This window comes from Hyla sarda, unplaced genomic scaffold (genome assembly GCF_029499605.1).
Source record: "Hyla sarda isolate aHylSar1 unplaced genomic scaffold, aHylSar1.hap1 scaffold_2205, whole genome shotgun sequence".
NCBI lineage: Eukaryota > Metazoa > Chordata > Amphibia > Anura > Hylidae > Hyla > Hyla sarda.
Window position 1 is genome coordinate 1,301 of NW_026608879.1, and position 22,324 is coordinate 23,624.

General features: G+C 45.2%; 9 non-coding genes across 9 annotated transcripts; all 9 read right to left on the reverse strand.

Annotated features, from left to right (window-relative positions):
* Positions 1-2,302: 2,302 nt before the first annotated feature.
* Positions 2,303-2,493, reverse strand: LOC130320632 (U2 spliceosomal RNA). The gene has a single exon (XR_008866502.1). It is a non-coding gene; the product is annotated as a U2 spliceosomal RNA (small nuclear RNA).
* A 2,106-nt stretch (positions 2,494-4,599) lies between these two features.
* On the reverse strand, positions 4,600-4,790 carry LOC130320633 (U2 spliceosomal RNA). The gene has a single exon (XR_008866503.1). It is a non-coding gene; the product is annotated as a U2 spliceosomal RNA (small nuclear RNA).
* A 2,071-nt stretch (positions 4,791-6,861) lies between these two features.
* On the reverse strand, positions 6,862-7,052 carry LOC130320631 (U2 spliceosomal RNA). The gene has a single exon (XR_008866501.1). It is a non-coding gene; the product is annotated as a U2 spliceosomal RNA (small nuclear RNA).
* A 2,099-nt stretch (positions 7,053-9,151) lies between these two features.
* On the reverse strand, positions 9,152-9,342 carry LOC130320637 (U2 spliceosomal RNA). Its single transcript, XR_008866506.1, has one exon. It is a non-coding gene; the product is annotated as a U2 spliceosomal RNA (small nuclear RNA).
* Positions 9,343-11,421: 2,079 nt separating this feature from the next.
* On the reverse strand, positions 11,422-11,612 carry LOC130320638 (U2 spliceosomal RNA). Its single transcript, XR_008866507.1, has one exon. It is a non-coding gene; the product is annotated as a U2 spliceosomal RNA (small nuclear RNA).
* Positions 11,613-13,715: 2,103 nt separating this feature from the next.
* LOC130320639 (U2 spliceosomal RNA) lies at positions 13,716-13,906 on the reverse strand. Its single transcript, XR_008866508.1, has one exon. It is a non-coding gene; the product is annotated as a U2 spliceosomal RNA (small nuclear RNA).
* A 2,096-nt stretch (positions 13,907-16,002) lies between these two features.
* Positions 16,003-16,193, reverse strand: LOC130320620 (U2 spliceosomal RNA). Its single transcript, XR_008866491.1, has one exon. It is a non-coding gene; the product is annotated as a U2 spliceosomal RNA (small nuclear RNA).
* Positions 16,194-18,269: 2,076 nt separating this feature from the next.
* On the reverse strand, positions 18,270-18,457 carry LOC130320634 (U2 spliceosomal RNA). The gene has a single exon (XR_008866504.1). It is a non-coding gene; the product is annotated as a U2 spliceosomal RNA (small nuclear RNA).
* Positions 18,458-22,101: 3,644 nt separating this feature from the next.
* Positions 22,102-22,292, reverse strand: LOC130320621 (U2 spliceosomal RNA). Its single transcript, XR_008866492.1, has one exon. It is a non-coding gene; the product is annotated as a U2 spliceosomal RNA (small nuclear RNA).
* Positions 22,293-22,324: the final 32 nt, after the last annotated feature.

The following is a 22,324-nucleotide window of genomic DNA, read 5'->3' on the forward strand; positions in this document are numbered from 1 at the left end:
GGAATCCTTTAGATCCATGATGCCAGTCACTGGAGGGAAGTGTACTCCAGAAATAGATGTGTAAGATATGGATTTTACACGAGTCGCTCCGGTAGTGGGCACAAATGCACCTATTGGTCTGTCCTCCTGGACAGCCAAGACCTACGAAGAAATAAAGACAAAAAAGACAACCGGGAGGCAGCGCCTCGTGTATTACCCTTGGCAGGTGAGGGAACCAAAAAGTATGCTGAATGTACACCCAGGACTTAAGTCAGGGTGGCCGCTCACCTTAAAGTAGAAGAATTGCGCATATCACCCCTTGATTGGGGTACCAGATAGAGTTGGATGAGCTGCCGAGCCTGATGGTCACAGGAGCGTGTCAACGCCCTGTAGAAACTGGAATACTTGTGAGAAAAAAGACCAATGGATGCAGGCGCTGCTCTATCCAGGTATACACAGGATGCAGGTAAGTGTTCTTAATCAAGCAATTTTATTGAACACAAAACAACAAAAGGATCATGACGCGTTTCGGGGTAAATTCCCCTTCCTCAGATGATCTAGGTGCTGCTACAACAAGCACCCTTTATATAATGGCAAGGTGGAGGAGGTACAGGTCAGGAAGGGGTGGGCTGAATGTGATGTCACATCCAGTCCACTTACAAAAAACTTAATTTACATGTAGAAACAGCAGAAAATAATTATTGTCTAAAACATACAGGTGTGCGTTCGATTATGATAATATAACATCAATATAAACAGTACTAAGTGATATAACATGGGTGGAATCGGCAATGTGACAAACACATGCGGGAGCTCTGACGAGGTAAACAACATAGCCATGTGGCTGAAAATAAACATAAACAATGGCATCGGTCTATTGTAAGGCGCTCCACTCGCAGCACGCACCGGCATAGCAGTGACAGGAGTATCCACGGACGCGTTGCCAAGCAGACGTCTCTGAACGGAAAACAACCAATCACAGTCCACAGGGCGCGGCTTGCAGCGGAGCGCCCAACATAGTGAGTAAACAACATAGGGAACAACACCATCTATGGAAGAAAAAGGTAAAATAAATACAAAAATAAATAAATGAAATGAAGGCAAGAGATATAAGTAATCCACAATATCCCATGTTAAAGGGTGGGAATTAAAAAAAAAAAAAAAAAAAAAAAAAAAAATTAAAAAAAAATTAAAAAAATAATAATAATAAAAAAAAAACGCCTTAGGATGTCCATATCGGGCGTTTCTAACAGCAACAACCACAAACTAAAATGTACCTTCTGAACACACATAATAAATTATTTAACACGCCAGAATAAATTAATTGATAGAAAATAATTAATAAAAAATGCGATGATCCCTATAAACAGTACATGATTACATAAAAAATGAATTGATATATATAAATACACAAAATAAATGTACATTAAAATACTAATAAAATTAAGTCTGGATCTTAATAATAAAATAGTATAAATAAGGAGTCAACGCTGTGACAGCTACTAACAAAATGTGATGATAAATACTTAGACAAAAGGCGTCCCCATCCAGTATGTCTACACAATCATATACCCATATCTAAAAGATTTAAAAAAAAATAAAAAAAAAAAAAAAAAAAATATTAAAAAAAAATATTAAAAAAAAAAAAAAAATAATGATAATTAATGGAAAAATAAAGCTATTAAGATGTTATAACCGCTGAATGTTGCAATATCACAAGGCAGTCTCCACCAACTCATTCAAACCAGACGGTACAAGGGTACGGAGTTTAAAGATCCAGAAATTCTCTCTCCTTCTCAATAAGCTGAATCTCTGGGAATTATCAAGTGCAATATTTTCTATAGCCTGAAGTTTCATGCAACTGAAATCAGACTGATGGTGGGTCAGCAGATGCCGAGATACACTATGCAAGGTGAACCCTAAATTTGCATTGCTACGATGTTTGTTGATCCTCTCCCTGAGGCATTGGGTAGTACGACCCACGTACTGTAGGCCACATGGACACACAAGGAGATAAACAACAAACCGTGTGGAGCAATTAATGAAACGCGTCATGATCCTTTTGTTGTTTTGTGTTCAATAAAATTGCTTGATTAAGAACACTTACCTGCATCCTGTGTATACCTGGATAGAGCAGCGCCTGGATCCATTGGTCTTTTTTCTCACAAGTATTCCAGACACAAGCAGAAGCAGCAGAAGCAGCAGCAGCACCACCTTTTGTTTTTTGGCTGCAGCAGCAGCAAGGCCCACAGGGCTGGCTAGCTGGCTAGCCAGCAAGCAGGTAGCAATGAAAGTAGGAATCTTTCTTTTTAACCCTGTAAGGGGGTGGTGCACTGTACCCGAAGATACTGCCATATCGGGTCAATGCATAGGGCGACGGAAGCAAGCTTCGAAATCGGCCCCCGTTCTCAAAAATCCATTTAATATATGGTCCCCAGATAGGGGACGTATCAGATATAAAACTGATAAGAACAGATACTACACTTGATCTTAGCCAAAAGGCCGAGAAGCGATAACCGTGAAAGGGGCGGGCCCAACAAGGTGCCCTTCATGGGCACTATCACTGCTTGCTGTCAGGGAGGCTGCCAGACAATTTTCCATGCACACTCTGGGCTGGGGGGCAGTCAACCACCAGTACACACAGCAGAACCTAAACCCATACCATTATTGCTAAGCAGCAAGACAGGGGCCCATTGCACTCCCACGGGGCCTTTTTAAATGCAATCCATAACCCGGATTTGCCAGGAACCCTTCTTACTCCTCCTACTTGCATGTGACACTGGGCTTAGGATCTGCATAGGAAACACACACACAAGCACACACCTACCTTTGTTGCCTGCAGATGCCTCCTTGGCTGTCCCCAAACAGTATCAAACCAACACCCACGGGAAGCTGTAAGCATAGAGGACATGCCTGCACCCCATTGGACTTACCTGTGTGGGTTAAACCCGGGTTATTTGACAACCTATGGCGGTGATGGTTCTGCTCAGGCAGAGCAGTGCTGATGCTCCTCATAAAGCTGTCGCTGCTGTGAAGGTTCTAGGTGACATCACAAATCCCTATGGTTACATACACAACAAAGCTGGGTTGTTGTTGTTTACACTCTGCAAGGCCTGTGGAAGTGAGTGACATCATAGCACTGTAGTTCTGAGGGTTCTAGATGGATGCAACAATCTCCTGTTGCTTCTATGAAGGCCATAATAGACGACATCACCAAACAGCTCCATAGTCACATACACAGCAAAGGAGAGATGTTGTTTACACCTAGTGATGTCAGTGGTATTGAGTGACATCACAGCACAGTGCTAAGGCTCCTGGGCCTGGACACAGCAGCGGCTGCAATATCTCAACGGAGAATACGTTTATATATATGTGTGTGTGTGCGCGTATATATATATATATATATATATATATATATATATATATATATATATATATATATATATTTCTCCGCCGAAATCACTTTTAAACCCATTTCCACCTTTTTTTCCCTTCTCTTCCTCTTACTTTTTTTTCACGTTTTTTTACGTTTTTCTCCTTTTCGCCTCTTTTCTGGGCGTATTATTCTTCTTTTTCTTCTTTTTTTTCGTCTAATGCATACCCCATCAGTGCAGCAATGCTTATTCAATACCGCCAGCAGATGGAGACACTGGGGGATAATTTTCTAAGGATTTATACTGATTTTTCCTGTCTGAATTTGTCGCACAGAAAGTTGCAGGCCAAATATGTGTGACATTTCTGCGACTTTAGCTTCTAGAGCATTTTTACAACATTATACATAGGTGCTGAATACATAAAAAGCGACTGTTCAGCGACAGACAAGTCGCATCGGCTGAAAGTAGGCCAGAATGTCAGTCCATGTTGGAGCAGGTTTAGATACAGTCTAAAGTATAGATCTCAAAGTCTGTGCACAGAATTTAGCAAGGGCCTCGCACCTTCTGATGCATCAGGTAGGTGCACAATAGCATAGCCTAACCCTCTGTACTTTGGTCTATATTGATGCGGGACATAGACAGCCAGCTGATGACCAATCCATTAGTGCAATGGATGGCTGGAAGCATTTGTCTTTGCCTTTGCAATACCACAGAAGCAATGCATGGTCAATGTACAGCAATGACACACCTGTGTGAACAGCCAGGAGACCCCCCCCCCCCCCCATGTTATGTTACATAGTTACATAGTTAGTACGGTCGAAAAAAGACATATGTCCATCAAGTTCAACCAGGGAATTAAGGGGTAGGGGTGTGGCGCGATATTGGGGAAGGGATGAGATTTTATATTTCTTCATAAGCATTAATCTTATTTTGTCAATTAGGAACATTCAGCACCCACCCGCTATCAAGGCAGCTGCCTATCATGTCATGCCCTACCTGCACAGGTGTGCTGGCTACTCAAATGATCCAATTAAGGAGGCCATTTAGTCAGCAGCAGCAGAAGTCCTGTGCCTGGACGCTCCAACAGCGGCCAGACACAAGCAGAAGCAGAAGCAGCAGAAGCAGCAGCAGCACCACCTTTTGTTTTTTGGCTGCAGCAGCAGCAAGGCCCACAGGGCTGGCTAGCTGGCTAGCCAGCAAGCAGGTAGCAATGAAAGTAGGAATCTTTCTTTTTAACCCTGTAAGGGGGTGGTGCACTGTACCCGAAGATACTGCCATATCGGGTCAATGCATAGGGCGACGGAAGCAAGCTTCGAAATCGGACCCCGTTCTCAAAAATCCATTTAATATATGGTCCCCAGATAGGGGACGTATCAGATATTAAACTGATAAGAACAGATACTACACTTGATCTTAGCCAAAAGGCCGAGAAGCGATAACCGTGAAAGGGGCGGGCCCAACAAGGTGCCCTTCATGGGCACTATCACTGCTTGCTGTCAGGGAGGCTGCCAGACAATTTTCCATGCACACTCTGGGCTGGGGGGCAGTCAACCACCAGTACACACAGCAGAACCTAAACCCATACCATTATTGCTAAGCAGCAAGACAGGGGCCCATTGCACTCCCACGGGGCCTTTTTAAATGCAATCCATAACCCGGATTTGCCAGGAACCCTTCTTACTCCTCCTACTTGCATGTGACACTGGGCTTAGGATCTGCATAGGAAACACACACACAAGCACACACCTACCTTTGTTGCCTGCAGATGCCTCCTTGGCTGTCCCCAAACGGTATCAAACCAACACCCACGGGAAGCTGTAAGCATAGAGGACATGCCTGCACCCCATTGGACTTACCTGTGTGGGTTAAACCCGGGTTATTTGACAACCTATGGCGGTGATGGTTCTGCTCAGGCAGAGCAGTGCTGATGCTCCTCATAAAGCTGTCGCTGCTGTGAAGGTTCTAGGTGACATCACAAATCCCTATGGTTACATACACAACAAAGCTGGGTTGTTGTTGTTTACACTCTGCAAGGCCTGTGGAAGTGAGTGACATCATAGCACTGTAGTTCTGAGGGTTCTAGATGGATGCAACAATCTCCTGTTGCTTCTATGAAGGCCATAATAGACGACATCACCAAACAGCTCCATAGTCACATACACAGCAAAGGAGAGATGTTGTTTACACCTAGTGATGTCAGTGGTATTGAGTGACATCACAGCACAGTGCTAAGGCTCCTGGGCCTGGACACAGCAGCGGCTGCAATATCTCAACGGAGAATACGTTTATATATATGTGTGTGTGTGCGCGTATATATATATATATATATATATATATATATATATATATATATTTCTCCGCCGAAATCACTTTTAAACCCATTTCCACCTTTTTTTCCCTTCTCTTCCTCTTACTTTTTTTTCACGTTTTTTTACGTTTTTCTCCTTTTCGCCTCTTTTCTGGGCGTATTATTCTTCTTTTTCTTCTTTTTTTTCGTCTAATGCATACCCCATCAGTGCAGCAATGCTTATTCAATACCGCCAGCAGATGGAGACACTGGGGGATAATTTTCTAAGGATTTATACTGATTTTTCCTGTCTGAATTTGTCGCACAGAAAGTTGCAGGCCAAATATGTGTGACATTTCTGCGACTTTAGCTTCTAGAGCATTTTTACAACATTATACATAGGTGCTGAATACATAAAAAGCGACTGTTCAGCGACAGACAAGTCGCATCGGCTGAAAGTAGGCCAGAATGTCAGTCCATGTTGGAGCAGGTTTAGATACAGTCTAAAGTATAGATCTCAAAGTCTGTGCACAGAATTTAGCAAGGGCCTCGCACCTTCTGGTGCACAATAGCATAGCCTAACCCTCTGTACTTTGGTCTATATTGATGCGGGACATAGACAGCCAGCTGATGACCAATCCATTAGTGCAATGGATGGCTGGAAGCATTTGTCTTTGCCTTTGCAATACCACAGAAGCAATGCATGGTCAATGTACAGCAATGACACACCTGTGTGAACAGCCAGGAGACCCCCCCCCCCCCCCATGTTATGTTACATAGTTACATAGTTAGTACGGTCGAAAAAAGACATATGTCCATCAAGTTCAACCAGGGAATTAAGGGGTAGGGGTGTGGCGCGATATTGGGGAAGGGATGAGATTTTATATTTCTTCATAAGCATTAATCTTATTTTGTCAATTAGGAACATTCAGCACCCACCCGCTATCAAGGCAGCTGCCTATCATGTCATGCCCTACCTGCACAGGTGTGCTGGCTACTCAAATGATCCAATTAAGGAGGCCATTTAGTCAGCAGCAGCAGAAGTCCTGTGCCTGGACGCTCCAACAGCGGCCAGACACAAGCAGAAGCAGCAGAAGCAGCAGCAGCACCACCTTTTGTTTTTTGGCTGCAGCAGCAGCAAGGCCCACAGGGCTGGCTAGCTGGCTAGCCAGCAAGCAGGTAGCAATGAAAGTAGGAATCTTTCTTTTTAACCCTGTAAGGGGGTGGTGCACTGTACCCGAAGATACTGCCATATCGGGTCAATGCATAGGGCGACGGAAGCAAGCTTCGAAATCGGCCCCCGTTCTCAAAAATCCATTTAATATATGGTCCCCAGATAGGGGACGTATCAGATATTAAACTGATAAGAACAGATACTACACTTGATCTTAGCCAAAAGGCCGAGAAGCGATAACCGTGAAAGGGGCGGGCCCAACAAGGTGCCCTTCATGGGCACTATCACTGCTTGCTGTCAGGGAGGCTGCCAGACAATTTTCCATGCACACTCTGGGCTGGGGGGCAGTCAACCACCAGTACACACAGCAGAACCTAAACCCATACCATTATTGCTAAGCAGCAAGACAGGGGCCCATTGCACTCCCACGGGGCCTTTTTAAATGCAATCCATAACCCGGATTTGCCAGGAACCCTTCTTACTCCTCCTACTTGCATGTGACACTGGGCTTAGGATCTGCATAGGAAACACACACACAAGCACACACCTACCTTTGTTGCCTGCAGATGCCTCCTTGGCTGTCCCCAAACGGTATCAAACCAACACCCACGGGAAGCTGTAAGCATAGAGGACATGCCTGCACCCCATTGGACTTACCTGTGTGGGTTAAACCCGGGTTATTTGACAACCTATGGCGGTGATGGTTCTGCTCAGGCAGAGCAGTGCTGATGCTCCTCATAAAGCTGTCGCTGCTGTGAAGGTTCTAGGTGACATCACAAATCCCTATGTTTACATACACAACAAAGCTGGGTTGTTGTTGTTTACACTCTGCAAGGCCTGTGGAAGTGAGTGACATCATAGCACTGTAGTTCTGAGGGTTCTAGATGGATGCAACAATCTCCTGTTGCTTCTATGAAGGCCATAATAGACGACATCACCAAACAGCTCCATAGTCACATACACAGCAAAGGAGAGATGTTGTTTACACCTAGTGATGTCAGTGGTATTGAGTGACATCACAGCACAGTGCTAAGGCTCCTGGGCCTGGACACAGCAGCGGCTGCAATATCTCAACGGAGAATACGTTTATATATATGTGTGTGTGTGCGCGTATAAATATATATATATATATATATATATATATATATATATATATATATATATTTCTCCGCCGAAATCACTTTTAAACCCATTTCCACCTTTTTTTCCCTTCTCTTCCTCTTACTTTTTTTTCACGTTTTTTTACGTTTTTCTCCTTTTCGCCTCTTTTCTGGGCGTATTATTCTTCTTTTTCTTCTTTTTTTTCGTCTAATGCATACCCCATCAGTGCAGCAATGCTTATTCAATACCGCCAGCAGATGGAGACACTGGGGGATAATTTTCTAAGGATTTATACTGATTTTTCCTGTCTGAATTTGTCGCACAGAAAGTTGCAGGCCAAATATGTGTGACATTTCTGCGACTTTAGCTTCTAGAGCATTTTTACAACATTATACATAGGTGCTGAATACATAAAAAGCGACTGTTCAGCGACAGACAAGTCGCATCGGCTGAAAGTAGGCCAGAATGTCAGTCCATGTTGGAGCAGGTTTAGATACAGTCTAAAGTATAGATCTCAAAGTCTGTGCACAGAATTTAGCAAGGGCCTCGCACCTTCTGATGCATCAGGTAGGTGCACAATAGCATAGCCTAACCCTCTGTACTTTGGTCTATATTGATGCGGGACATAGACAGCCAGCTGATGACCAATCCATTAGTGCAATGGATGGCTGGAAGCATTTGTCTTTGCCTTTGCAATACCACAGAAGCAATGCATGGTCAATGTACAGCAATGACACACCTGTGTGAACAGCCAGGAGACCCCCCCCCCCCCCATGTTATGTTACATAGTTACATAGTTAGTACGGTCGAAAAAAGACATATGTCCATCAAGTTCAACCAGGGAATTAAGGGGTAGGGGTGTGGCGCGATATTGGGGAAGGGATGAGATTTTATATTTCTTCATAAGCATTAATCTTATTTTGTCAATTAGGAACATTCAGCACCCACCCGCTATCAAGGCAGCTGCCTATCATGTCATGCCCTACCTGCACAGGTGTGCTGGCTACTCAAATGATCCAATTAAGGAGGCCATTTAGTCAGCAGCAGCAGAAGTCCTGTGCCTGGACGCTCCAACAGCGGCCAGACACAAGCAGAAGCAGAAGCAGCAGAAGCAGCAGCAGCACCACCTTTTGTTTTTTGGCTGCAGCAGCAGCAAGGCCCACAGGGCTGGCTAGCTGGCTAGCCAGCAAGCAGGTAGCAATGAAAGTAGGAATCTTTCTTTTTAACCCTGTAAGGGGGTGGTGCACTGTACCCGAAGATACTGCCATATCGGGTCAATGCATAGGGCGACGGAAGCAAGCTTCGAAATCGGCCCCCGTTCTCAAAAATCCATTTAATATATGGTCCCCAGATAGGGGACGTATCAGATATTAAACTGATAAGAACAGATACTACACTTGATCTTAGCCAAAAGGCCGAGAAGCGATAACCGTGAAAGGGGCGGGCCCAACAAGGTGCCCTTCATGGGCACTATCACTGCTTGCTGTCAGGGAGGCTGCCAGACAATTTTCCATGCACACTCTGGGCTGGGGGGCAGTCAACCACCAGTACACACAGCAGAACCTAAACCCATACCATTATTGCTAAGCAGCAAGACAGGGGCCCATTGCACTCCCACGGGGCCTTTTTAAATGCAATCCATAACCCGGATTTGCCAGGAACCCTTCTTACTCCTCCTACTTGCATGTGACACTGGGCTTAGGATCTGCATAGGAAACACACACAAGCACACACCTACCTTTGTTGCCTGCAGATGCCTCCTTGGCTGTCCCCAAACGGTATCAAACCAACACCCACGGGAAGCTGTAAGCATAGAGGACATGCCTGCACCCCATTGGACTTACCTGTGTGGGTTAAACCCGGGTTATTTGACAACCTATGGCGGTGATGGTTCTGCTCAGGCAGAGCAGTGCTGATGCTCCTCATAAAGCTGTCGCTGCTGTGAAGGTTCTAGGTGACATCACAAATCCCTATGGTTACATACACAACAAAGCTGGGTTGTTGTTGTTTACACTCTGCAAGGCCTGTGGAAGTGAGTGACATCATAGCACTGTAGTTCTGAGGGTTCTAGATGGATGCAACAATCTCCTGTTGCTTCTATGAAGGCCATAATAGACGACATCACCAAACAGCTCCATAGTCACATACACAGCAAAGGAGAGATGTTGTTTACACCTAGTGATGTCAGTGGTATTGAGTGACATCACAGCACAGTGCTAAGGCTCCTGGGCCTGGACACAGCAGCGGCTGCAATATCTCAACGGAGAATACGTTTATATATATGTGTGTGTGTGCGCGTATATATAAATATATATATATATATATATATATATATATATATTTCTCCGCCGAAATCACTTTTAAACCCATTTCCACCTTTTTTTCCCTTCTCTTCCTCTTACTTTTTTTTCACGTTTTTTTACGTTTTTCTCCTTTTCGCCTCTTTTCTGGGCGTATTATTCTTCTTTTTCTTCTTTTTTTTCGTCTAATGCATACCCCATCAGTGCAGCAATGCTTATTCAATACCGCCAGCAGATGGAGACACTGGGGGATAATTTTCGAAGGATTTATACTGATTTTTCCTGTCTGAATTTGTCGCACAGAAAGTTGCAGGCCAAATATGTGTGACATTTCTGCGACTTTAGCTTCTAGAGCATTTTTACAACATTATACATAGGTGCTGAATACATAAAAAGCGACTGTTCAGCGACAGACAAGTCGCATCGGCTGAAAGTAGGCCAGAATGTCAGTCCATGTTGGAGCAGGTTTAGATACAGTCTAAAGTATAGATCTCAAAGTCTGTGCACAGAATTTAGCAAGGGCCTCGCACCTTCTGATGCATCAGGTAGGTGCACAATAGCATAGCCTAACCCTCTGTACTTTGGTCTATATTGATGCGGGACATAGACAGCCAGCTGATGACCAATCCATTAGTGCAATGGATGGCTGGAAGCATTTGTCTTTGCCTTTGCAATACCACAGAAGCAATGCATGGTCAATGTACAGCAATGACACACCTGTGTGAACAGCCAGGAGACCCCCCCCCCCCCCCATGTTATGTTACATAGTTACATAGTTAGTACGGTCGAAAAAAGACATATGTCCATCAAGTTCAACCAGGGAATTAAGGGGTAGGGGTGTGGCGCGATATTGGGGAAGGGATGAGATTTTATATTTCTTCATAAGCATTAATCTTATTTTGTCAATTAGGAACATTCAGCACCCACCCGCTATCAAGGCAGCTGCCTATCATGTCATGCCCTACCTGCACAGGTGTGCTGGCTACTCAAATGATCCAATTAAGGAGGCCATTTAGTCAGCAGCAGCAGAAGTCCTGTGCCTGGACGCTCCAACAGCGGCCAGACACAAGCAGAAGCAGAAGCAGCAGCAGCACCACCTTTTGTTTTTTGGCTGCAGCAGCAGCAAGGCCCACAGGGCTGGCTAGCTGGCTAGCCAGCAAGCAGGTAGCAATGAAAGTAGGAATCTTTCTTTTTAACCCTGTAAGGGGGTGGTGCACTGTACCCGAAGATACTGCCATATCGGGTCAATGCATAGGGCGACGGAAGCAAGCTTCGAAATCGGCCCCCGTTCTCAAAAATCCATTTAATATATGGTCCCCAGATAGGGGACGTATCAGATATTAAACTGATAAGAACAGATACTACACTTGATCTTAGCCAAAAGGCCGAGAAGCGATAACCGTGAAAGGGGCGGGCCCAACAAGGTGCCCTTCATGGGCACTATCACTGCTTGCTGTCAGGGAGGCTGCCAGACAATTTTCCATGCACACTCTGGGCTGGGGGGCAGTCAACCACCAGTACACACAGCAGAACCTAAACCCATACCATTATTGCTAAGCAGCAAGACAGGGGCCCATTGCACTCCCACGGGGCCTTTTTAAATGCAATCCATAACCCGGATTTGCCAGGAACCCTTCTTACTCCTCCTACTTGCATGTGACACTGGGCTTAGGATCTGCATAGGAAACACACACACAAGCACACACCTACCTTTGTTGCCTGCAGATGCCTCCTTGGCTGTCCCCAAACGGTATCAAACCAACACCCACGGGAAGCTGTAAGCATAGAGGACATGCCTGCACCCCATTGGACTTACCTGTGTGGGTTAAACCCGGGTTATTTGACAACCTATGGCGGTGATGGTTCTGCTCAGGCAGAGCAGTGCTGATGCTCCTCATAAAGCTGTCGCTGCTGTGAAGGTTCTAGGTGACATCACAAATCCCTATGGTTACATACACAACAAAGCTGGGTTGTTGTTGTTTACACTCTGCAAGGCCTGTGGAAGTGAGTGACATCATAGCACTGTAGTTCTGAGGGTTCTAGATGGATGCAACAATCTCCTGTTGCTTCTATGAAGGCCATAATAGACGACATCACCAAACAGCTCCATAGTCACATACACAGCAAAGGAGAGATGTTGTTTACACCTAGTGATGTCAGTGGTATTGAGTGACATCACAGCACAGTGCTAAGGCTCCTGGGCCTGGACACAGCAGCGGCTGCAATATCTCAACGGAGAATACGTTTATATATATGTGTGTGTGTGCGCGTATATATATATATATATATATATATATATATATATATATATATATATTTCTCCGCCGAAATCACTTTTAAACCCATTTCCACCTTTTTTTCCCTTCTCTTCCTCTTACTTTTTTTTCACGTTTTTTTACGTTTTTCTCCTTTTCGCCTCTTTTCTGGGCGTATTATTCTTCTTTTTCTTCTTTTTTTTCGTCTAATGCATACCCCATCAGTGCAGCAATGCTTATTCAATACCGCCAGCAGATGGAGACACTGGGGGATAATTTTCTAAGGATTTATACTGATTTTTCCTGTCTGAATTTGTCGCACAGAAAGTTGCAGGCCAAATATGTGTGACATTTCTGCGACTTTAGCTTCTAGAGCATTTTTACAACATTATACATAGGTGCTGAATACATAAAAAGCGACTGTTCAGCGACAGACAAGTCGCATCGGCTGAAAGTAGGCCAGAATGTCAGTCCATGTTGGAGCAGGTTTAGATACAGTCTAAAGTATAGATCTCAAAGTCTGTGCACAGAATTTAGCAAGGGCCTCGCACCTTCTGATGCATCAGGTAGGTGCACAATAGCATAGCCTAACCCTCTGTACTTTGGTCTATATTGATGCGGGACATAGACAGCCAGCTGATGACCAATCCATTAGTGCAATGGATGGCTGGAAGCATTTGTCTTTGCCTTTGCAATACCACAGAAGCAATGCATGGTCAATGTACAGCAATGACACACCTGTGTGAACAGCCAGGAGACCCCCCCCCCCCCCCATGTTATGTTACATAGTTACATAGTTAGTACGGTCGAAAAAAGACATATGTCCATCAAGTTCAACCAGGGAATTAAGGGGTAGGGGTGTGGCGCGATATTGGGGAAGGGATGAGATTTTATATTTCTTCATAAGCATTAATCTTATTTTGTCAATTAGGAACATTCAGCACCCACCCGCTATCAAGGCAGCTGCCTATCATGTCATGCCCTACCTGCACAGGTGTGCTGGCTACTCAAATGATCCAATTAAGGAGGCCATTTAGTCAGCAGCAGCAGAAGTCCTGTGCCTGGACGCTCCAACAGCGGCCAGACACAAGCAGAAGCAGAAGCAGCAGAAGCAGCAGAAGCAGCAGCAGCACCACCTTTTGTTTTTTGGCTGCAGCAGCAGCAAGGCCCACAGGGCTGGCTAGCTGGCTAGCCAGCAAGCAGGTAGCAATGAAAGTAGGAATCTTTCTTTTTAACCCTGTAAGGGGGTGGTGCACTGTACCCGAAGATACTGCCATATCGGGTCAATGCATAGGGCGACGGAAGCAAGCTTCGAAATCGGCCCCCGTTCTCAAAAATCCATTTAATATATGGTCCCCAGATAGGGGACGTATCAGATATTAAACTGATAAGAACAGATACTACACTTGATCTTAGCCAAAAGGCCGAGAAGCGATAACCGTGAAAGGGGCGGGCCCAACAAGGTGCCCTTCATGGGCACTATCACTGCTTGCTGTCAGGGAGGCTGCCAGACAATTTTCCATGCACACTCTGGGCTGGGGGGCAGTCAACCACCAGTACACACAGCAGAACCTAAACCCATACCATTATTGCTAAGCAGCAAGACAGGGGCCCATTGCACTCCCACGGGGCCTTTTTAAATGCAATCCATAACCCGGATTTGCCAGGAACCCTTCTTACTCCTCCTACTTGCATGTGACACTGGGCTTAGGATCTGCATAGGAAACACACACACAAGCACACACCTACCTTTGTTGCCTGCAGATGCCTCCTTGGCTGTCCCCAAACGGTATCAAACCAACACCCACGGGAAGCTGTAAGCATAGAGGACATGCCTGCACCCCATTGGACTTACCTGTGTGGGTTAAACCCGGGTTATTTGACAACCTATGGCGGTGATGGTTCTGCTCAGGCAGAGCAGTGCTGATGCTCCTCATAAAGCTGTCGCTGCTGTGAAGGTTCTAGGTGACATCACAAATCCCTATGGTTACATACACAACAAAGCTGGGTTGTTGTTGTTTACACTCTGCAAGGCCTGTGGAAGTGAGTGACATCATAGCACTGTAGTTCTGAGGGTTCTAGATGGATGCAACAATCTCCTGTTGCTTCTATGAAGGCCATAATAGACGACATCACCAAACAGCTCCATAGTCACATACACAGCAAAGGAGAGATGTTGTTTACACCTAGTGATGTCAGTGGTATTGAGTGACATCACAGCACAGTGCTAAGGCTCCTGGGCCTGGACACAGCAGCGGCTGCAATATCTCAACGGAGAATACGTTTATATATATGTGTGTGTGTGCGCGTATATATATATATATATATATATATATATATATATATATATATATATATTTCTCCGCCGAAATCACTTTTAAACCCATTTCCACCTTTTTTTCCCTTCTCTTCCTCTTACTTTTTTTTCACGTTTTTTTACGTTTTTCTCCTTTTCGCCTCTTTTCTGGGCGTATTATTCTTCTTTTTCTTCTTTTTTTCGTCTAATGCATACCCCATCAGTGCAGCAATGCTTATTCAATACCGCCAGCAGATGGAGACACTGGGGGATAATTTTCTAAGGATTTATACTGATTTTTCCTGTCTGAATTTGTCGCACAGAAAGTTGCAGGCCAAATATGTGTGACATTTCTGCGACTTTAGCTTCTAGAGCATTTTTACAACATTATACATAGGTGCTGAATACATAAAAAGCGACTGTTCAGCGACAGACAAGTCGCATCGGCTGAAAGTAGGCCAGAATGTCAGTCCATGTTGGAGCAGGTTTAGATACAGTCTAAAGTATAGATCTCAAAGTCTGTGCACAGAATTTAGCAAGGGCCTCGCACCTTCTGATGCATCAGGTAGGTGCACAATAGCATAGCCTAACCCTCTGTACTTTGGTCTATATTGATGCGGGACATAGACAGCCAGCTGATGACCAATCCATTAGTGCAATGGATGGCTGGAAGCATTTGTCTTTGCCTTTGCAATACCACAGAAGCAATGCATGGTCAATGTACAGCAATGACACACCTGTGTGAACAGCCAGGAGACCCCCCCCCCCCCCCCATGTTATGTTACATAGTTACATAGTTAGTACGGTCGAAAAAAGACATATGTCCATCAAGTTCAACCAGGGAATTAAGGGGTAGGGGTGTGGCGCGATATTGGGGAAGGGATGAGATTTTATATTTCTTCATAAGCATTAATCTTATTTTGTGAATTAGGAACATTCAGCACCCACCCGCTATCAAGGCAGCTGCCTATCATGTCATGCCCTACCTGCACAGGTGTGCTGGCTACTCAAATGATCCAATTAAGGAGGCCATTTAGTCAGCAGCAGCAGAAGTCCTGTGCCTGGACGCTCCAACAGCGGCCAGACACAAGCAGAAGCAGAAGCAGCAGAAGCAGCAGCAGCACCACCTTTTGTTTTTTGGCTGCAGCAGCAGCAAGGCCCACAGGGCTGGCTAGCTGGCTAGCCAGCAAGCAGGTAGCAATGAAAGTAGGAATCTTTCTTTTTAACCCTGTAAGGGGGTGGTGCACTGTACCCGAAGATACTGCCATATCGGGTCAATGCATAGGGCGACGGAAGCAAGCTTCGAAATCGGCCCCCGTTCTCAAAAATCCATTTAATATATGGTCCCCAGATAGGGGACGTATCAGATATTAAACTGATAAGAACAGATACTACACTTGATCTTAGCCAAAAGGCCGAGAAGCGATAACCGTGAAAGGGGCGGGCCCAACAAGGTGCCCTTCATGGGCACTATCACTGCTTGCTGTCAGGGAGGCTGCCAGACAATTTTCCATGCACACTCTGGGCTGGGGGGCAGTCAACCACCAGTACACACAGCAGAACCTAAACCCATACCATTATTGCTAAGCAGCAAGACAGGGGCCCATTGCACTCCCACGGGGCCTTTTTAAATGCAATCCATAACCCGGATTTGCCAGGAACCCTTCTTACTCCTCCTACTTGCATGTGACACTGGGCTTAGGATCTGCATAGGAAACACACACACAAGCACACACCTACCTTTGTTGCCTGCAGATGCCTCCTTGGCTGTCCCCAAACGGTATCAAACCAACACCCACGGGAAGCTGTAAGCATAGAGGACATGCCTGCACCCCATTGGACTTACCTGTGTGGGTTAAACCCGGGTTATTTGACAACCTATGGCGGTGATGGTTCTGCTCAGGCAGAGCAGTGCTGATGCTCCTCATAAAGCTGTCGCTGCTGTGAAGGTTCTAGGTGACATCACAAATCCCTATGGTTACATACACAACAAAGCTGGGTTGTTGTTGTTTACACTCTGCAAGGCCTGTGGAAGTGAGTGACATCATAGCACTGTAGTTCTGAGGGTTCTAGATGGATGCAACAATCTCCTGTTGCTTCTATGAAGGCCATAATAGACGACATCACCAAACAGCTCCATAGTCACATACACAGCAAAGGAGAGATGTTGTTTACACCTAGTGATGTCAGTGGTATTGAGTGACATCACAGCACAGTGCTAAGGCTCCTGGGCCTGGACACAGCAGCGGCTGCAATATCTCAACGGAGAATACGTTTATATATATGTGTGTGTGTGCGCGTATATATATATATATATATATATATATATATATATTTCTCCGCCGAAATCACTTTTAAACCCATTTCCACCTTTTTTTCCCTTCTCTTCCTCTTACTTTTTTTTCACGTTTTTTTACGTTTTTCTCCTTTTCGCCTCTTTTCTGGGCGTATTATTCTTCTTTTTCTTCTTTTTTTCGTCTAATGCATACCCCATCAGTGCAGCAATGCTTATTCAATACCGCCAGCAGATGGAGACACTGGGGGATAATTTTCTAAGGATTTATACTGATTTTTCCTGTCTGAATTTGTCGCACAGAAAGTTGCAGGCCAAATATGTGTGACATTTCTGCGACTTTAGCTTCTAGAGCATTTTTACAACATTATACATAGGTGCTGAATACATAAAAAGCGACTGTTCAGCGACAGACAAGTCGCATCGGCTGAAAGTAGGCCAGAATGTCAGTCCATGTTGGAGCAGGTTTAGATACAGTCTAAAGTATAGATCTCAAAGTCTGTGCACAGAATTTAGCAAGGGCCTCGCACCTTCTGATGCATCAGGTAGGTGCACAATAGCATAGCCTAACCCTCTGTACTTTGGTCTATATTGATGCGGGACATAGACAGCCAGCTGATGACCAATCCATTAGTGCAATGGATGGCTGGAAGCATTTGTCTTTGCCTTTGCAATACCACAGAAGCAATGCATGGTCAATGTACAGCAATGACACACCTGTGTGAACAGCCAGGAGACCCCCCCCCCATGTTATGTTACATAGTTACATAGTTAGTACGGTCGAAAAAAGACATATGTCCATCAAGTTCAACCAGGGAATTAAGGGGTAGGGGTGTGGCGCGATATTGGGGAAGGGATGAGATTTTATATTTCTTCATAAGCATTAATCTTATTTTGTCAATTAGGAACATTCAGCACCCACCCGCTATCAAGGCAGCTGCCTATCATGTCATGCCCTACCTGCACAGGTGTGCTGGCTACTCAAATGATCCAATTAAGGAGGCCATTTAGTCAGCAGCAGCAGAAGTCCTGTGCCTGGACGCTCCAACAGCGGCCAGACACAAGCAGAAGCAGAAGCAGCAGAAGCAGCAGCAGCACCACCTTTTGTTTTTTGGCTGCAGCAGCAGCAAGGCCCACAGGGCTGGCTAGCTGGCTAGCCAGCAAGCAGGTAGCAATGAAAGTAGGAATCTTTCTTTTTAACCCTGTAAGGGGGTGGTGCACTGTACCCGAAGATACTGCCATATCGGGTCAATGCATAGGGCGACGGAAGCAAGCTTCGAAATCGGCCCCCGTTCTCAAAAATCCATTTAATATATGGTCCCCAGATAGGGGACGTATCAGATATTAAACTGATAAGAACAGATTTTTTAAGTTAGCCCTCAGAACTCACTCAGAGTTCCAAGATCTTATTTGGAACTCAATTTTGTGTTCATCATCAGGTAACATGTTTTTATTTCTTTTCTTAAACACTAATGAAACAAAATAGAACATTTAAAAACAAAATAAGAAACAACATAAAATAGCAAAACCAAACATTACTTTCTAATTAAGCAAAACCAAATTAGAAGGTCATCCCCTTCCTCCATGCAAACACCATTAGAAAGTCTATCAGTCCTCGACTGATATTGCCATTTGCTATATCTTTCTTAACTTGAGACGCTAACCAGCCTGGAATTTTATACGTTTCAACAAAACGGTTCATGTCTGCCTTGAAAGAAAAATAGACTTTATCCCGAGCTTCTTCCTCCCGGTTCTTCAAGCCTATCTTTAGATCCATCATATCTTTGTCAAACGTTTTTCTTTCTGCTTCCGACAAATTTTCCAACAAACCACCAAGCACACCAAAATACTGCACTGGCACATACACTTCCTCCTCTCTCTTCTTCTTCTGCTCTGTAGGTCTTCTAGTTGGAACCTGCTCCACTTCTGGTTCTTTCACTTCAGCTGGTTCCTCTCTGCTTCTTTTTACAGCTTCCTTTTTCTCTGAATTTTTCTCAGACTTTTTCTTAGGACACGAGCCAAGCAGATGGCCCTCCTCACCACACAGATGGCATTTCCTTTTCTTTTGACAATTTTCCACGTCGTGACCCTCCTCTTGACACTTGAAACACCACAAAAACGTGCAATCCTCCTTTCTGTGACCGTACTGTTTACATTTGCGGCAAAAATCTTGCATGCCAGAAAAATACAGATCCCCGTTCACAGAACCAATTTTAAACCGTCCTGGGGGGATCACTAACTTGCCATCTGCCATTTTAAATTTCACATGGAACCTCCACTTGGTGGTCCATAGTCCATATTGATTAAATACCTTGCCTTTAGGCAGAACACTGTCACAGAATCGAGACAAAAAGGTAACGATATCCTCCTCCGAAGTATATGGGCTATACATCCTTATAGTCACCAATCGTTCTCTACGTGGGAAATGTGGAACTATCTCCACCCCTTCCAAAACCGGACATACCTTCTTTTGCTGCAATATGTTCCAAAATGACTCATAGTCCTCTTCAGAAGCCAGCACCACGTCGTAGTATCCACTTCTGGGAAACTCAAGCATGGATAGGATTTGCTCCCTCTTGACTTCCAGCAACTTAAACAGCACTTCTTCCACGACAAAGACAAGGCCTCTTTCCTTCTTCCGGACATCGAGCAGGGAAATACGAACTCCATTCCGAAGTCTCGCAAAAGGCGGCACGCCTTCCGAAGAAAAACCGCAATCTTCCTCCATGTCCATGATGTCCAGACACCTCCCCCACCGAAGTAGGTAGGTGGGGATCGCCTCCCGTTGTCTGGGGACTAAGCCGGCTCCCTGATAGCAGCAGGGGGGTGAAGTCCCTCCGTTAAGAAGGACGATCCCCCCAGGCAAAGGAGCCGGGTACCCCAGACACCCTCTGGCCAGACCAAGTGAGCAGAACTACACTTGATCTTAGCCAAAAGGCCGAGAAGCGATAACCGTGAAAGGGGCGGGCCCAACAAGGTGCCCTTCATGGGCACTATCACTGCTTGCTGTCAGGGAGGCTGCCAGACAATTTTCCATGCACACTCTGGGCTGGGGGGCAGTCAACCACCAGTACACACAGCAGAACCTAAACCCATACCATTATTGCTAAGCAGCAAGACAGGGGCCCATTGCACTCCCACGGGGCCTTTTTAAATGCAATCCATAACCCGGATTTGCCAGGAACCCTTCTTACTCCTCCTACTTGCATGTGACACTGGGCTTAGGATCTGCATAGGAAACACACACACAAGCACACACCTACCTTTGTTGCCTGCAGATGCCTCCTTGGCTGTCCCCAAACGGTATCAAACCAACACCCACGGGAAGCTGTAAGCATAGAGGACATGCCTGCACCCCATTGGACTTACCTGTGTGGGTTAAACCCGGGTTATGTGACAACCTATGGCGGTGATGGTTCTGCTCAGGCAGAGCAGTGCTGATGCTCCTCATAAAGCTGTCGCTGCTGTGAAGGTTCTAGGTGACATCACAAATCCCTATGGTTACATACACAACAAAGCTGGGTTGTTGTTGTTTACACTCTGCAAGGCCTGTGGAAGTGAGTGACATCATAGCACTGTAGTTCTGAGGGTTCTAGATGGATGCAACAATCTCCTGTTGCTTCTATGAAGGCCATAATAGACGACATCACCAAACAGCTCCATAGTCACATACACAGCAAAGGAGAGATGTTGTTTACACCTAGTGATGTCAGTGGTATTGAGTGACATCACAGCACAGTGCTAAGGCTCCTGGGCCTGGACACAGCAGCGGCTGCAATATCTCAACGGAGAATACGTTTATATATATGTGTGTGTGTGCGCGTATATATATATATATATATATATATATATATATATATATATATTTCTCCGCCGAAATCACTTTTAAACCCATTTCCACCTTTTTTTCCCTTCTCTTCCTCTTACTTTTTTTTCACGTTTTTTTACGTTTTTCTCCTTTTCGCCTCTTTTCTGGGCGTATTATTCTTCTTTTTCTTCTTTTTTTTCGTCTAATGCATACCCCATCAGTGCAGCAATGCTTATTCAATACCGCCAGCAGATGGAGACACTGGGGGATAATTTTCTAAGGATTTATACTGATTTTTCCTGTCTGAATTTGTCGCACAGAAAGTTGCAGGCCAAATATGTGTGACATTTCTGCGACTTTAGCTTCTAGAGCATTTTTACAACATTATACATAGGTGCTGAATACATAAAAAGCGACTGTTCAGCGACAGACAAGTCGCATCGGCTGAAAGTAGGCCAGAATGTCAGTCCATGTTGGAGCAGGTTTAGATACAGTCTAAAGTATAGATCTCAAAGTCTGTGCACAGAATTTAGCAAGGGCCTCGCACCTTCTGATGCATCAGGTAGGTGCACAATAGCATAGCCTAACCCTCTGTACTTTGGTCTATATTGATGCGGGACATAGACAGCCAGCTGATGACCAATCCATTAGTGCAATGGATGGCTGGAAGCATTTGTCTTTGCCTTTGCAATACCACAGAAGCAATGCATGGTCAATGTACAGCAATGACACACCTGTGTGAACAGCCAGGAGACCCCCCCCCCCCCCCCCATGTTATGTTACATAGTTACATAGTTAGTACGGTCGAAAAAAGACATATGTCCATCAAGTTCAACCAGGGAATTAAGGGGTAGGGGTGTGGCGCGATATTGGGGAAGGGATGAGATTTTATATTTCTTCATAAGCATTAATCTTATTTTGTCAATTAGGAACATTCAGCACCCACCCGCTATCAAGGCAGCTGCCTATCATGTCATGCCCTACCTGCACAGGTGTGCTGGCTACTCAAATGATCCAATTAAGGAGGCCATTTAGTCAGCAGCAGCAGAAGTCCTGTGCCTGGACGCTCCAACAGCGGCCAGACACAAGCAGAAGCAGAAGCAGCAGAAGCAGCAGCAGCACCACCTTTTGTTTTTTGGCTGCAGCAGCAGCAAGGCCCACAGGGCTGGCTAGCTGGCTAGCCAGCAAGCAGGTAGCAATGAAAGTAGGAATCTTTCTTTTTAACCCTGTAAGGGGGTGGTGCACTGTACCCGAAGATACTGCCATATCGGGTCAATGCATAGGGCGACGGAAGCAAGCTTCGAAATCGGCCCCCGTTCTCAAAAATCCATTTAATATATGGTCCCCAGATAGGGGACGTATCAGATATTAAACTGATAAGAACAGATACTACACTTGATCTTAGCCAAAAGGCCGAGAAGCGATAACCGTGAAAGGGGCGGGCCCAACAAGGTGCC